The sequence below is a fragment of the Pogona vitticeps genome, chromosome 3, assembly GCF_051106095.1.
Source record: "Pogona vitticeps strain Pit_001003342236 chromosome 3, PviZW2.1, whole genome shotgun sequence".
In the NCBI taxonomy this organism is placed as follows: domain Eukaryota; kingdom Metazoa; phylum Chordata; class Lepidosauria; order Squamata; family Agamidae; genus Pogona; species Pogona vitticeps.
In genome coordinates, this window is record NC_135785.1 from 246280121 (window position 1) to 246293673 (window position 13553).

Sequence of the window (13553 nt, forward strand, 5' to 3'; positions counted from 1 at the left end):
ATACTTGTATGTACTCAGCCTTTGTGTCTTTATGAATACGTATTTATAAATACAAGTAGACATGTCTTAAAATCTAAGAAAATGAGGAATTCTAGAAGCCTGTGCCTTTTTGGGAAGGGGGTGGGGACTTTTATAACACTAGGATTCAGGTTCCTTGCTAGATTGGTTAGTAATATATAGGGTAGGAAAATCTGAAAACAATGTATCTTTGCATAACTGCAATAATGTTCAATGCAGCAAAAATATTGAATGCCTGGAAGAGTTATTCTTTTGAGCTACATCTTGTAGAATTCCCCCAGCCAACATGGGCTGTTGACACAGGTTGTCCAAAAAAGTAACTTTTCAGTTCATTTGTACTGATGACAAGGAGGACACCAGAAACTGGCAACAAGTATGATTGCTAGTCAGCAAATAAGTAGGATATTGCTTACACCTTTTTCTTATAAACTATACAACTATGAAAGCTATAGAGTTTCTGTAGAGCTGGCTAGATAGCGCCATGGTTTGGATACCAGGTTGCAGAGACAGAGGTTGGAAGTTCAAGTCCCCATTGTGCATCCTAAAGGAACAGCCACCCTGTGTAGCCATGGGCAAGCTACACAATCCTAGAATGCTCCCAACAAGAAGGGAATGGTAAACTACATCTGAGTATTCTGTACCCAGAAAACCATGAAAAGGATTGTCATAGGTCAGAATTTATTTGACAACATGCGATTATTATATTTTCTAGAATGTGAAACACACTATAGGAATCTAAGTTGAGCTAGTGCCTCTGTCAACCCTGAGTGCTCACTGGAAGGACAGATCCTTAAGCTGATGTTTCAATACTTTGGCCATCTCATGAGAAGAGAAATCTCCCTGGAAAAAGACCCTGATGTTGGGAAAGTGTGAAGGCAAGAGGAGAAGAGGATGACAGAGGACAAGATGGTTGGACAGTGTCACCAAAGCTACCAACATGAATTTGACCCAACTCTGGGAGGGCCTGGCGTGCTCTGGACCATGGGGTCATGAAGAGTCGGACATGACTTAACAACTAAACAACAACAACAACAGTGCATCTGTCCCCTCCATTCCATGGCAAATGTGTGCAACTGGAGAGAAAGTGCTTCCTGGTGGCAGTTGGTTATCCTGTGATCCCTTGTTCCTTTATTATTGGTGGTGGTGGGAATAACAGCAGAAGCAGTAGCAACCAGTAAGGCAGCAGAATGAGAGTTTGTAGGCTGGATAAAGAAAGCAATGGAGATAGTATAAACCTGAGCCAAGGAAGTTCCAAGGACGGCTGGATGTTGCAAGAAGGTGGAGAGGAGTTTGGGAATTCTGAATTAAAGGTCCAAAGAGCGGAGTGTTGGAAGGAGGAACAAAAGATGGAAGGAGGCAGCAAGTAGAAGGAGGGGACAGAGTTGATTTCGTAGTTAATGTTTATGGCAAATTGCCAAAGGAAGGCCTGACGACTGGCAAAGCTCTTGAAAAATGGACATCCATGTTTTCTCTCTCCGAATGAAGAGCAATGGATGGGTTCTAGCGACTTTTTCTAATCAGTAAAATTCTCCCCCACCGCAGCATAGGGAGTAGGCCTAAATCCAACTCTTAATGCAGCCAAAGTCAGTTTATCAGGTCAATGGAAACTTGAGAACTTGACATTTATACGTTGTCTATTGATCCTTTGGGACTAACAGTTTAGGCAGAAGTCTGGCATATAAGTCCTTCTCAAGAGTTTGAGAATTTAATTTCCTGAACGTCCATTGAGGGAAGTGGCGCGCCTCTGCCCTCTCTGTCTTTGCCACTAAGAAACAGTGATTCTGAGATGAGAGGTTTGCTTGTGGGCTCTACATGCAAGCAAGAACCCCAGCAAATGGAGGCTCTTGCTCACTCCATCTCTTCCAATTCCCCATCACTCACTGGAAAGATGAAACAATGGAGCAGGACAGGGCTAGCTGCTCCTGTCTAAGTGTGTTCAGGCAACTGAAATCTTTCAGCACCTTTAATGTTGTTACATGCTGTCAGGTGTCTTTTGGCTTTTGACAACTCTAATTCTTGGTGTGCTGGTGGACAACTCGATGAAAATGTCAACCTAATGTGTGTTGGCAGTAAAGAAGGACAGTTCCATGCTAGATATCATTAAAAGGGGGACTGAAAATAAAACAGCCAACCTTATAATGCCCTTGTACAAAACGTGGGCAAGGCTGCATCTGGAGTATTGCATACAGTTCTGGTTGCTGCACCTCAAAAAAGACATCATGGAAGTGGAAAGGTGCAGAAGAGAGTGACTAAAATGATGATGACTGGGCTGGGGCACCTCCCTTATGAGGAAAGGCTACCGCATTTGGGGCTCTTTAGTATAGAGAAAATGCGCCTGAGGGGGGACATGATTGAGACGTAAAATCTTTCAGGGGATGGATAAAGTGGATAGAGGGAAGCTCTTTTCCCTCTCACTCAATACCAGAACCAGGGGACATTGAGTGTTTCTTTACCCAGTGTGTTATTAGTCTGTGGAACCTCTTGCCACAGGATGTGGTGATGGCATCTGGCCATGATGGGGATGTATCATCTCCAGGCTTGAGGAAGGTACCTCAGAATGCCAGATGCAGTGGAGGGGTATCAAGAGACAGGTCTCTAGTTGTCTCGTGTGCTCCCAGCGGCATCTGGTGGGGCCACTGTGAGATACAGGAAGCTGGACTAGATGGGCCCTTGGCCTGATCCAGCGGGACTCTTCTTACATTCGTATGTTCTAATAGGGTTTTTGAAGTGTGAGAACGGTTGGTGTTTTTGAAGTGTGTGAGAGGTTTGTTCCTCCCAACCTACAGCAAGTTTTAATGGCTGAAAGGAAATTTGAATCTAAGCCTCCTGAGTCCAGTGCACCACTCTCTCTATGACACCATCCTGGCTCTCCCGCACCTGAATAGGGTTGGAGGTGTTTCAGGGAAATGAAGAGGCCCTAGAGCATTCCTTGGCAAGTGAGGTCCCCATAATATTCTTTGGGAGGCTGACTCGGGAGTCTTTGTCGTGAAGTGCAAATGTTCTAGCAATGGGATGTGCTTCTTGTACTTTCTGATTGCTACATTTGTTACTTCAGTGTGACAAATAAATAGTGGGATATAGCACAGGAGTTAGATATAATTGCAGGTTGTTCATAAATCAAACAAAATGCTTTCCTGAAGGGGTGGGGTGGGGAATTTGTAAACTTATTTTGTATATTGAAGTCCTGAAAGGTATGTGCTGGGAGCGGAAGATCTGTAAGATAATGATGCTAATTGACATCTTGAAATAATTATGGCCACTGTCCTGCATGCTATGGTGATTGCTGTAATGTGATTTGCCGTGGCAGTCTTGACTTCCTTCCCTCTCTTCCTATGGCTTTCCCATTCAGCCTATGGGCCCACCAATCAGCTGATCGGCGGACCGATCAGCAGCCACTCCCCACAGCCACCCATCCCACATCCTATCCCCCGCCCCCTTCCTCTCCCTACCTTAGCTGCTTCTATCATCCGGCACTGCTGTCATCCATCACCACCCCCTGTGGTGGCCTCCACAGCCATGGCTTGCAGTAAGGGACACTGGCTGCCCTTTGCAAAGATGGCAGTTGTGGTTTCATTTAGGGTAGGGAAACTGCAGCCACCATCTTTGCAAAGGGCAGCCTGGATTCCCTTAGCCTGCCTTAAGGGAATCCAGACTGCTCTTTGTAAATATGGCAGCTGCACCTTTCCTACCCTAAGAGAAGCTGCAGCCACCATCTTTGCAAAGGGCAGCCAGTGCCCCTTAAGGTAGGCCATAGCTGTGGAGGCCACCACAGCGGATGGTGGTGGATGGAGACTGCGGAGGCTGCCATGGATGGTGGCGGTGGCAGCAGCCGCGGGAGAATCCAGGCTGCCCTTTGGAAATATGGAGGCAGAAGCATCCCTACCATAAATGAAGCCGCAGCTGCCATCTTTGCAAAGGGCAGCCAGTGTCCCTTACTGCAGACCATAGTGGCGAAGGCCAGCTGGAGATGGCAGTGGCGGCGATTGTGGTGGTGGGTGGCATGGGGGCATCAGGGGGACAGTTTTTTTAGACAGCCTCTGGCTGTCTAACCCGCCCATGGATCAACAAATGAATTTATGCTTTATCAGTTCATGAGGGGAGCTTTATGATTTGTCAACTTTGATGGATCACGAAGCAGGACGAATAGCCAAATGGCAATTTGTCCACATCTCTACTCAGTTCACTGATTTGGTTCCTTCTCTAAATCTGGAATGGAAAAGTTTTCACAACTCTCAAAGAGCAATGGAAAGACCGATGCTAAATGTCAGGCTAGTAGTTAAAATGAGAATTCAGGTTATTTCACAAAAGACAATAGTAATAGAGGTAAAAGAACAAATGTCCTCATTAAAAAGGAGGTGGGCTGGCCGCATTGTGAGACCACTGAGGGAATAAAGAAGTACATCAATGGTGACCTTGAATCAAACAAAAAGGAGTAGAGAAAGATTGCAAACTGGATGGATGGGTGATTTTAAAAGAGCAACAGGGCTGACATAGAATTCAATAGGACAAAAACAGAAACATGTGGAAGCAAGAGGAGGAGGAGAGGGAAAGATATCCAAAGTGATTGTAGTATAAATACAAGAGGAACATTTGAGTTGTGGAAATGTTTTTTCTTCTTGACTCTTGCATTTGGGACAGGACAGGGCTCCCCATTGTAGCTAGAGATATGGATCTGTGTTTTCAGAATACTTACTTAATCTTTCTGAGTGCCAGTGTTTATAATTTAATTATGTAGGCTACACACGCTTCTCTTCCCCCAAGAAGCTGTATACTCAGTGTACCAGCCTTGGAAGGATGGAAGGCTGAGTCTTCCTTGAGTCAGCTACCTGAGCCCATTGGGATCAAACTCATGTCATGAGCAGGCTCTTCACTGCAGTACTTCGGCTTAAATACTGTGCCACAAGGTTCAGTACTAGGTGACTGTGTAAAGAACGTATTTCTCCTACTCTGGCCGCATTGCATTGGCTGCCCATCCATTTCCGCATGGACTTCAAAGTTTTAATGCTTACTTATAAAGCCCTAAATGGTTTAGGACCTTGATATTTGGCGGAACGCCTACTCCCACCAAGCTCTACCCAGATCACCCGTACCAGTCAGGAGGTGAGGCTGAGGGGTCTGACGCCCAGAGAGGCCCGGAAGGAAAAGACACGAAATCGGGCCTTCTCGGCAGTGGCTCCTTGCCTCTGGAACAATCTCCCTCCAGAGATTCGTGCGGCCCCTACGCTGGGTTTCTTTAAATCCAAGTAAAAACATGGGTGTTTATTCAGGCCTTCCCTCCAGTCAGTACTTGATTCTCTCTTCTCATTTCTCTTTGATTTCTTTTTACTCTATTTTCTTGGTTTCCACATTTTCATTTGTAGATTTATGTAACTATGTGGTTTTATTGTTTGTATTATATTGGAAGCCACTCAGAATGGTCACATAGACCAGATGGGTGGGATACAAATCAAACAAACAAACAAATAAATAAATAAATAAAGCAACTTAGTTCTACGTGATACATGTTTCAGAACCTGCCAACGTCTCTCCATGACCAATTATGCCAAAAGTAGACTTTAGACAACTGTGTACTGAGAGACATTTTCATGGGTTCTAAGTCAGCGGCCATTAAAGAGTTATATACAGCAACATGGTCAAAAAGAAAAGCAAAATCAGTATTTGTACTTGTGAATAACAGTGAGCCTTAGGTTATGTTTCTCACTTAAATAACCGCTGTGATCTTTATTCCTTCCTGTAATTTTTTTTTTGCCCGTATGCCATGCTGATGTTTTAATTGGCCTCCATAATGTTGATGTAAACCAGAGCACAGGTATAGCAGGACCTATGGGAGGCAAGCGAGGAAGAAAAGATAAGTGAGTTGAGAAAGGATAATGGAAAGGGAATGGTTTTAAAGTGTGTTGAAAAGAAGATAAATTTGAAATTGAAGAGCTATAGGTTCCTTCAAGCTTGCCATTATAGCCCTCAGATACTGTACTCAGAGGGAAAAGTCACACATTTGGAGCAAAGGATACCAAAGAAAAATGCATTGGAACAGAAGGTAAGCTATGCCTTCTTCAGCACTGTGAACAGCTCCCTGGCTTTGAAACAGTGAAGCCTTTCCAAAGGGTGCATTTGGAAAGTGAAAATCTCTCTGTGTTGATTTCATCATGCTTCTCCAGATACCTTTATTTTGCCCTTCTTTCCTATAACGTTGGTTGAAATCCTGTTTCACAATTACACAAACAGCATAATTGTTGGAAGTTAATGACTGCAAGTTAGGAAATCTCTGTAAACATTATTCGTTGCATGTAGGGTTGTGTGATGTATTTTACTTATTTTATTTGAAATATTTTACCTTGCCTTCTTTAAAAAAAAAGGATCCAAGGTTCATTACATCATTAAAAACACAATGTTAAAAGCTAAAATCAGCCTGCCGGCATTTTCTATCCTGGCTGTGTAGAAAGCACTGTACTCCGTCCAGTCGTGGTATCTTAATAGTTCTTGATTGTATTTGTCACCAGCAGTGGTGTGGTGGAGTGGGGTGAAGGGGGCTGCCAATTATAATAGTATAATCTTGGGTATTAAAGTTTTGTGTACAAAAAGAACTGATATCAAAACATTTGGGCAAAATCATGATAAAAAACAGGTGTAGAAGCAACATATCAACCATTGCTTGTATTTTGCTTACATTTATTGTCTCTTAGACAGATAGTCACTAAGTATTTGAGTATTAACATCCTCTTTTGTCAATTGTATTAACTTAGATTACCTGCTGGAAAGCATTTGTATCAGAGTTTGGAAGTGTCACTGTTTTTGCAGTTCGTTTCGTTTCGTTTAGTTGTTTAGTCGTATCCGACTCTTCGTGACCCCATGGACCAGAGCACGCCAGGCCCTCCTATCTTCCACTGCCTCCCGGAGTTGGGTCAGATTCATGTTGGTTGCTTCGGTGACACTGTCCAACCATCTCATGCAGTACAGCTCCCCAAACTCTCCAAGCAACATGTTTTGGGAATTACACTCCAAAAAAACCTTAACTTTATTTTCCCCAAATTCATAGAGACAAAATTCCCTTTATTCTTTTGGCCAACCTGTTGTTACTCCCTTCCCTACTTGCTGGAGCCCCTCATCAGCTATAGGCAGTTTGGGTATAGACTGGAACAGTGGGACAGGTTAAAAGTGTTTTGACAGTACCAGTGGCTCACAAAAAAACTCTGGAAATTATGAGCTCTGGCAGGATGCAGGAAATCATTTGGAACAGGTATTTCCCATGGAGATTTCTTAACTTATGGCAATACATGCCTAAAGATTATGCCATTTGGGTAACTGTCCAACAGGATTTCAACCCCTGTAGACTTATGGGGAAATTCATGCCCATTGATATTTATTTTTCCTAATTTAGGCATTTCCCCATAATGAAAGGCATGATTGTGCATTTTCCCCCAATTCTGTTATTACTTGCAGTTGTGTACAGTTTTAGCTATATGCATTTTTAAATGTATGCAAAGTTTTGTCCCCACTTTGTTTTTTCTAAATGCTCTTTCATCTGAGGGTCCAAAGAAGTGCACATTGGCACTCCCTTTGGGACTGTCCAATTCAATAAAATTCTTTTCTGAACATTGTAGGTATTAGGGATATAAATCTTAGCCTATTTCATTCTCACAAAATACTTTTGTATTTTATATACTGCCCCATAGTGCTTCAAGCACTCTCTTGGCGGTTTACAATTTTAAGGCTGCACATTGCCCCCCCCCCCAAGCGAGCTTAGTACTCATTTTACTGACCTTCAAAGGATAAAAGGCTGAGTCAACCTCGAGCTGGCTACCTGGTCTTGAACCTCAGGCAGTGAGCACAGTTTTGACTGCAGTATAGCAGTTTAACCACTGCACCACAAGGCTCTTATCAAAAAGATGTCATTTGCTTTAAAATCCCTGGATTTTGCACAATATTTATTATTATTATTATTATTATTATTGTTGTTGTTGTTGTTGTTGTTGTTGTTGCTGTTGTTGTTGTTGTTGTTGTTATTATTATTATTATTATTATTATTATTATTATTATTATTATTATTATTATTATTATTATTATTATTATTATTAATTGTATTTATACCCCGCCTATCTAGTCATTTCGACCACTCTAGGCGAAATGTAATATTTTTAAGCAAAATGCAATTTTTGTGCAAAACAGGTGTGTGGCTTCCACTGTTTGTCCTTTCTAATGCTGTTGCTGGTGAAAAATGCCTATGTTCTTTCATTCTCATGCTGGACAAATTTTATAGCAGCTGGCGGATTTTAAGTAGGGTGTTTAGGTGTGTCAAGGTATTCTTTCTTGTCAAGGATAAAAAAAATGCAGGTATTTATTATATCTGTTGTGTGTATTAACTTTACAATTCCTTTAACTTCACCCATGGATTATGATAGCTATTATGTTGGAAGAAGGGTGTGTAGAAGAGCTTATTTCAGCCCCTATGTCTTTCTGCAAAATAAACCTATCAATTCTTCTTTAACAAGCCCTGCAATTTATTTCCAGGAATCATTTCTGCTAACCCAGTCCATGAATACAGGCTCACCTGGAGCCTCTTGTATTTCCTTTCTTTATTTGGCTATAACCTTCAAGGTCTTTAAAAGCTGATACATTGCTCCTCTTTGGAGCTCCCTGTTAGTCCCTGCTGTGCTTTGCTTCTCCCTGCCTATGCTCCCCTGGGTCTGTCTAATCTATCTAATCTAATTTATCTATCTACCTTTACCCCAACTTTCTCCTTAAAAGGACCCAAGGTGGCTAACATAATTCAAGGACAATATTTAAAGCTCAAAACAGTACATATACAAATACTAAAAAGGAACAAATACCACTCTAAAATGGTAAACAAGAGCAGTACTAAAAACATAGTCCCTATCCCCTATCATTGGGATAGTCAATGATTTGGTCCCCTTCACGGACTGCTGCCTTGTCGTGGCGAAGGGGCTTGAGTAATTCAGAGAAGCTATGGGCAATGCCGTGCAGGGACACCCAAGACAGATAGGTCGTAGTGGAGAGTTCTGACTAAACGTGATTCACCTGGAGCAGGAACTGGCAAGACATTCCAGTATCTTTGCCAAGAAAACCCCATTAACAGAAACAAAAGGCTAAAAGATATGACACTGGAAGATGGAACCCTCAGGTCGGACGGCGTCCAACATGCTACTGAGGAAGAGCAGAGGACAAGTAAAAGTAGCTCCAGAGCTAATGAAGTGGTTGGGCCAAAGCCGAAAGGATGCTCAGCTGCGGACGCGCCTGGAAGTGAAAGGAAAGTTCGATGCTGCAAAGAAAAATACTGCATAGGAACCTGGAATGTCAGATCTATGAACCTTGGTAAACTGGATGTGGTCAAACAGGAGATGGCAGGAATAAACATTGACATCCTGGGGGTCAGTGAACTAAAATGGACGGGAATGGGTGAATTCAGTTCAGACAATTATCATATCTACTGTTGTGGCCAAGAATCCTGTAGAAGAAATGGAGTAGCCCTCATAGTCAACAAAAGAGTGGGAAAAGCTGTACTGGGATATAATCTCAAAAATGATAGAGTGATTTCAATACGAATCCAAGGCAGACCTTTCAACATCACAGTAATCCAAGTTTATGCACCAACCACCAAAGCTGAAGAGGCTGAATTTGACCAATACTATGAAGACTTACAACACCTTCTAGAAGTGACACCAAAGAAAGGTGTTCTTATTATAAGGGACTAGAATGCTAAAAGTAGGGAGTCAAGAGATAAAGGGAATAACAGGGAAGTTTGGCTTTGGAGTTCAAAACGAAACAGGGCAAAGGCTAATAAAGTTTTGCAAGAGAACAAGCTGGTCATCACAAACACTCTTTTTCAACAACACAAGAGGCGACTCTACACATGAACATCACCAGATGGACAGTACAGAAATCAGATTGATTATATTCTCTGCAGCCAAAGATGGAGAAGCTCTATGAGGGGGTGCTGATAAGTATTGAGCCTTTCCCAGAAAAAAAAATGAGCTGGGAAGCTGTAACTGTCATACTATTCTACATATTTCCCAGGAAGTCAATGCACTTATGACATCTGTCCTGCAGCTTCTTAAGTCCCTGCAAATAAAATTCTTCCGACTGCTGGTGTAACCACCAATTTGCAGCATTAGTTGCCTCCAGAATACTTCTGAATCATTGTCCCTTTAGGTGTGTTTTGAGTTTGGGGAACAGATAATAATCAGAAGGAGCCAGGTCGGGAGAATAGGGTGGCTGGGGCATCACTGGAAAGTCTAAGGAGGACAGTTTTGTCATTGTTTCACCTGCAGTGTGTGACGAGGTGTTGTCATGCAACAGGGTAACACCTTTGGAGAGCTTTCCTCGATGTTTTTCCTTAATGTTTTTCCTCAACTTCGTCAGTAAAGCACAGTAATATTTTGCATTGATGGTTGAACCCTGTTGGAGATAGTCCACCAGCAAGAATTCCCTTCTTATCGCAAAAAAATGTTGCCATTTGCTTCTGCACTGACCTTTGCACTTGGAACTTCTTTGGCCTGAGGAAACCACGGTGCCTCCATTCCTTAGACTGTTCCTTTGTCTCAGGATCACAACAGTAGATCCATGTCTCATCACCAGTTACCAGATTGCCCAGGAAATCTGACTCATTTCTTGCAAAATGTTCCAAAACAGCCACCGATGACTCCACACATTTCCTCTTTTGTTCGGTTGTCAAAATCAGCTGAATAGGACTTGCACTTAGATATTTGTCCTTTTCTTGGAATAAGTGGTCCCAACATATATAGTGGGTCTCACTTCTGGGTATATTCTGTATATATAAGCTTGCTCTTTTAGACTGTAAGTACGTTTTGGACAGCAACTTGTGTTGTTGTTTGCTTATACTATTGTCTTTTGCTTTTGACTCTTTATGAGTCAACCAACATTTCAGCAGATAATGCCTACCTTCTATGTTTTTGGTTGATCCTACTCATCATATTGTCCTCCTTTGCATTTCTCCTAATTGAACAACATAGTGTTTTGTTGCCGTGCTCTGTAACAGTAACATATACATTGGTGGTACTGTACTAATAATAGATTATTTAAGATTAACTGAATGTGTACGTAATTTTATAGAGCAATATAATATTAAGTAATTTTTCTCCTGCCCATTTTCTTTTATTTTACATTATGGACTGACATTTATTACTAGTCTTCTTGACATGGCTGTAATTTGGGTTAAGAAGCAGACAGTGTGTGCTCGTTCGTTGTTTAAAAAAGAATAAAAATAAAACTGACATGTGCTTAGCTGCAACACTTTTAATCCAGATTGTTCAGATTTTACAGAGCTCCTGCTGTGTGAGGCCAGGCTGCAATAGCAGCATATTCCTTCTGCAGCTGTTCTTTTCAGCATACCTGGGTTGTCTAACTTGGCCGAGAGAAAAGCTGCTAAGACTGACCCTGTCTGTGATTTCGTTTGTGTGCTTATTTTGAAACAAGAAGACTCTGGTCAAACAAAGAATGGAAGGGAGGTGCCCAGATAGCAATAATTTGAAATGCTTCTATTCTATTTTATATAAGATACCCCCTCCATCGTTAGTATAGACTAGATCATGCTGTAGACTCTCTTGCCTTTCTTTTCTCTTTTTAGCCTTAAAGCCATGAATGCCATATCCTTCATTTACTTAGTCTAAGGTACAGTGGGGTCTCTACTTAAGAACTTAATCCGTATTGGAAGGTGGTTCTCAAGTTGAAAAGTTCTTATGTTGAATCTGCATTTCCCTTAGGAATGCATTGAAAACCATTTAATCCGTATCTGCTCTTTTCCGTCCATAGAAACTACAGTGGAACCTCTACTTAAGAACTTAATCTGTTTTGGAATGGTGTTCTTAAGTTGAAACGTTCTTAAGTTGAAGCAAAATTTCCCATAGGAATGGACTGAAAACCAATTAATCCGTTCTGGCTGTTTTTTTGTTATGTAGAGGTGCGTTCGTACATTGAAGCATTAGTTCCCATAGGAACTAATGCAAAGCTGGTTAATACGTACTCTACCACTAGGGGGAGAATTTTTTTTTCACCTAAGATGACCTAAGGTTAAAAAAAGAGCAGGAAAGGTTTTTTTTTCCTGTTCTTATCTTAGATTTCTGTTCTCAAGTAGAAGCAAAATTTAGCAAATGGAGCTGTTCTTAAGTTGGATTGTTCTTAAGTACAGACGTTCTTAAGTAGAGACCCCACTGTATCTGGGATAGACCTGCTTAGGAGGCTCCCTGGAGGACATCCATCTCTGAGGGATAACAAAAGGTGGTATGTTAGAGTTAACTTGAGGCTTTGCAATTTTCCACTTGGTTTCCTGTGCTGAATAAGTTGCAAGGACCATGGGATATGGCCTTTTGAAAAACATAGGCAACTATGTGCATTTCTGGTTACAAACCCCGGCTGCTTGTACCCTGTCCTCTGTTCCTGGGGCCTTGTTCCAATTTTAAGAATTGAATGAGGCCTGTTAAGAGTTACGTAAGTCCTGTTGTTTAATACGTACTTGGGGGTAACAACTGGATTAGCCCTCACTGTACTCCTCTGAGGTGGTGGTCCTGTGTACAAGTTACCTGGGAGTAAGTACTACTGAGCTCATTTGAACTTGCCCTGTCCTTAACAGGGTAGTAAAACACACCGAACATTTACTTAACAAAGGCTCATCCTAGAATTTCAGTCTTTATATTCCTTTGAGCAAAGAAAATGATTTCACAAATAATTAGAGCTTGGTAAATATACTTTTTCGGCTTCTTAGCATCCTGGCTGGGAGATTCTGGGAACTGGAGCCCACAAATGTAACTTTTTGAAGCTTTGCAAAGAACTGTTGCTACCATATTTCATAACATATGCTCTGTTTTTTTTTTTTTGGTTCAGAGCTGCTGGTCTGAGTTAGAAATCCTGTTAAGAAAGAAATATCCATCACTTCTTTTTATCTGATCCATTCCGCCACCCCCGCCACCCAGTGCTTCAGGCTATAGACAGCACATGGAATGAGAAAACACTTGTTCCAAGTAATAATAAGGAAGTCTTAATATCTATTTCAGCCTGACATCCTCCTGTCCTTTTATTTTTAATCACTTCGTGTCCAAAATAAAATACTTACCACTTCCTGCCCCCAAAATGACTTTCTATGCTTTCTGGAGCTCAGCATACTTTAGATGCAGATACTGTAACAGTAAGCATCAAACTGTAGCTGAGCATCATTGTTTTTTTTCCTTACTTAATTCTGAGGAGTATTTTGGAGTATTTTGAGGGGAGGGGAAGGAGGGGCAGTGTTCCTTGACAAATATTTCATGGGGTCTGTTCTGAGTTCTCCTTAGAGGTTTGAAAGGAATTCTTGGAAAATGCCTTCTACACATAACTAGTTAGCTGCAGTAATTCTAGGGATGGATGGATGGATGGATGGATGGATGGATGGATGGATGGATGGATGGATGGATGGATGGATGGATGGATGGATGGATGGATGGATGGATGGATGGATGGATGGATGGATGGATGGATGGATGGATGGATGGATGGATGGATGGATGGATGGAACCACTGCCCACTCA

General features: G+C 41.8%; 1 protein-coding gene across 3 annotated transcripts in view; it reads left to right on the forward strand.

Annotated features, from left to right (window-relative positions):
* GUCY1A2 (guanylate cyclase 1 soluble subunit alpha 2) overlaps positions 1-13553 on the forward strand; it is a 241217-nt gene that overhangs the window by 121193 nt on the left and 106471 nt on the right. The window lies entirely within an intron of this gene.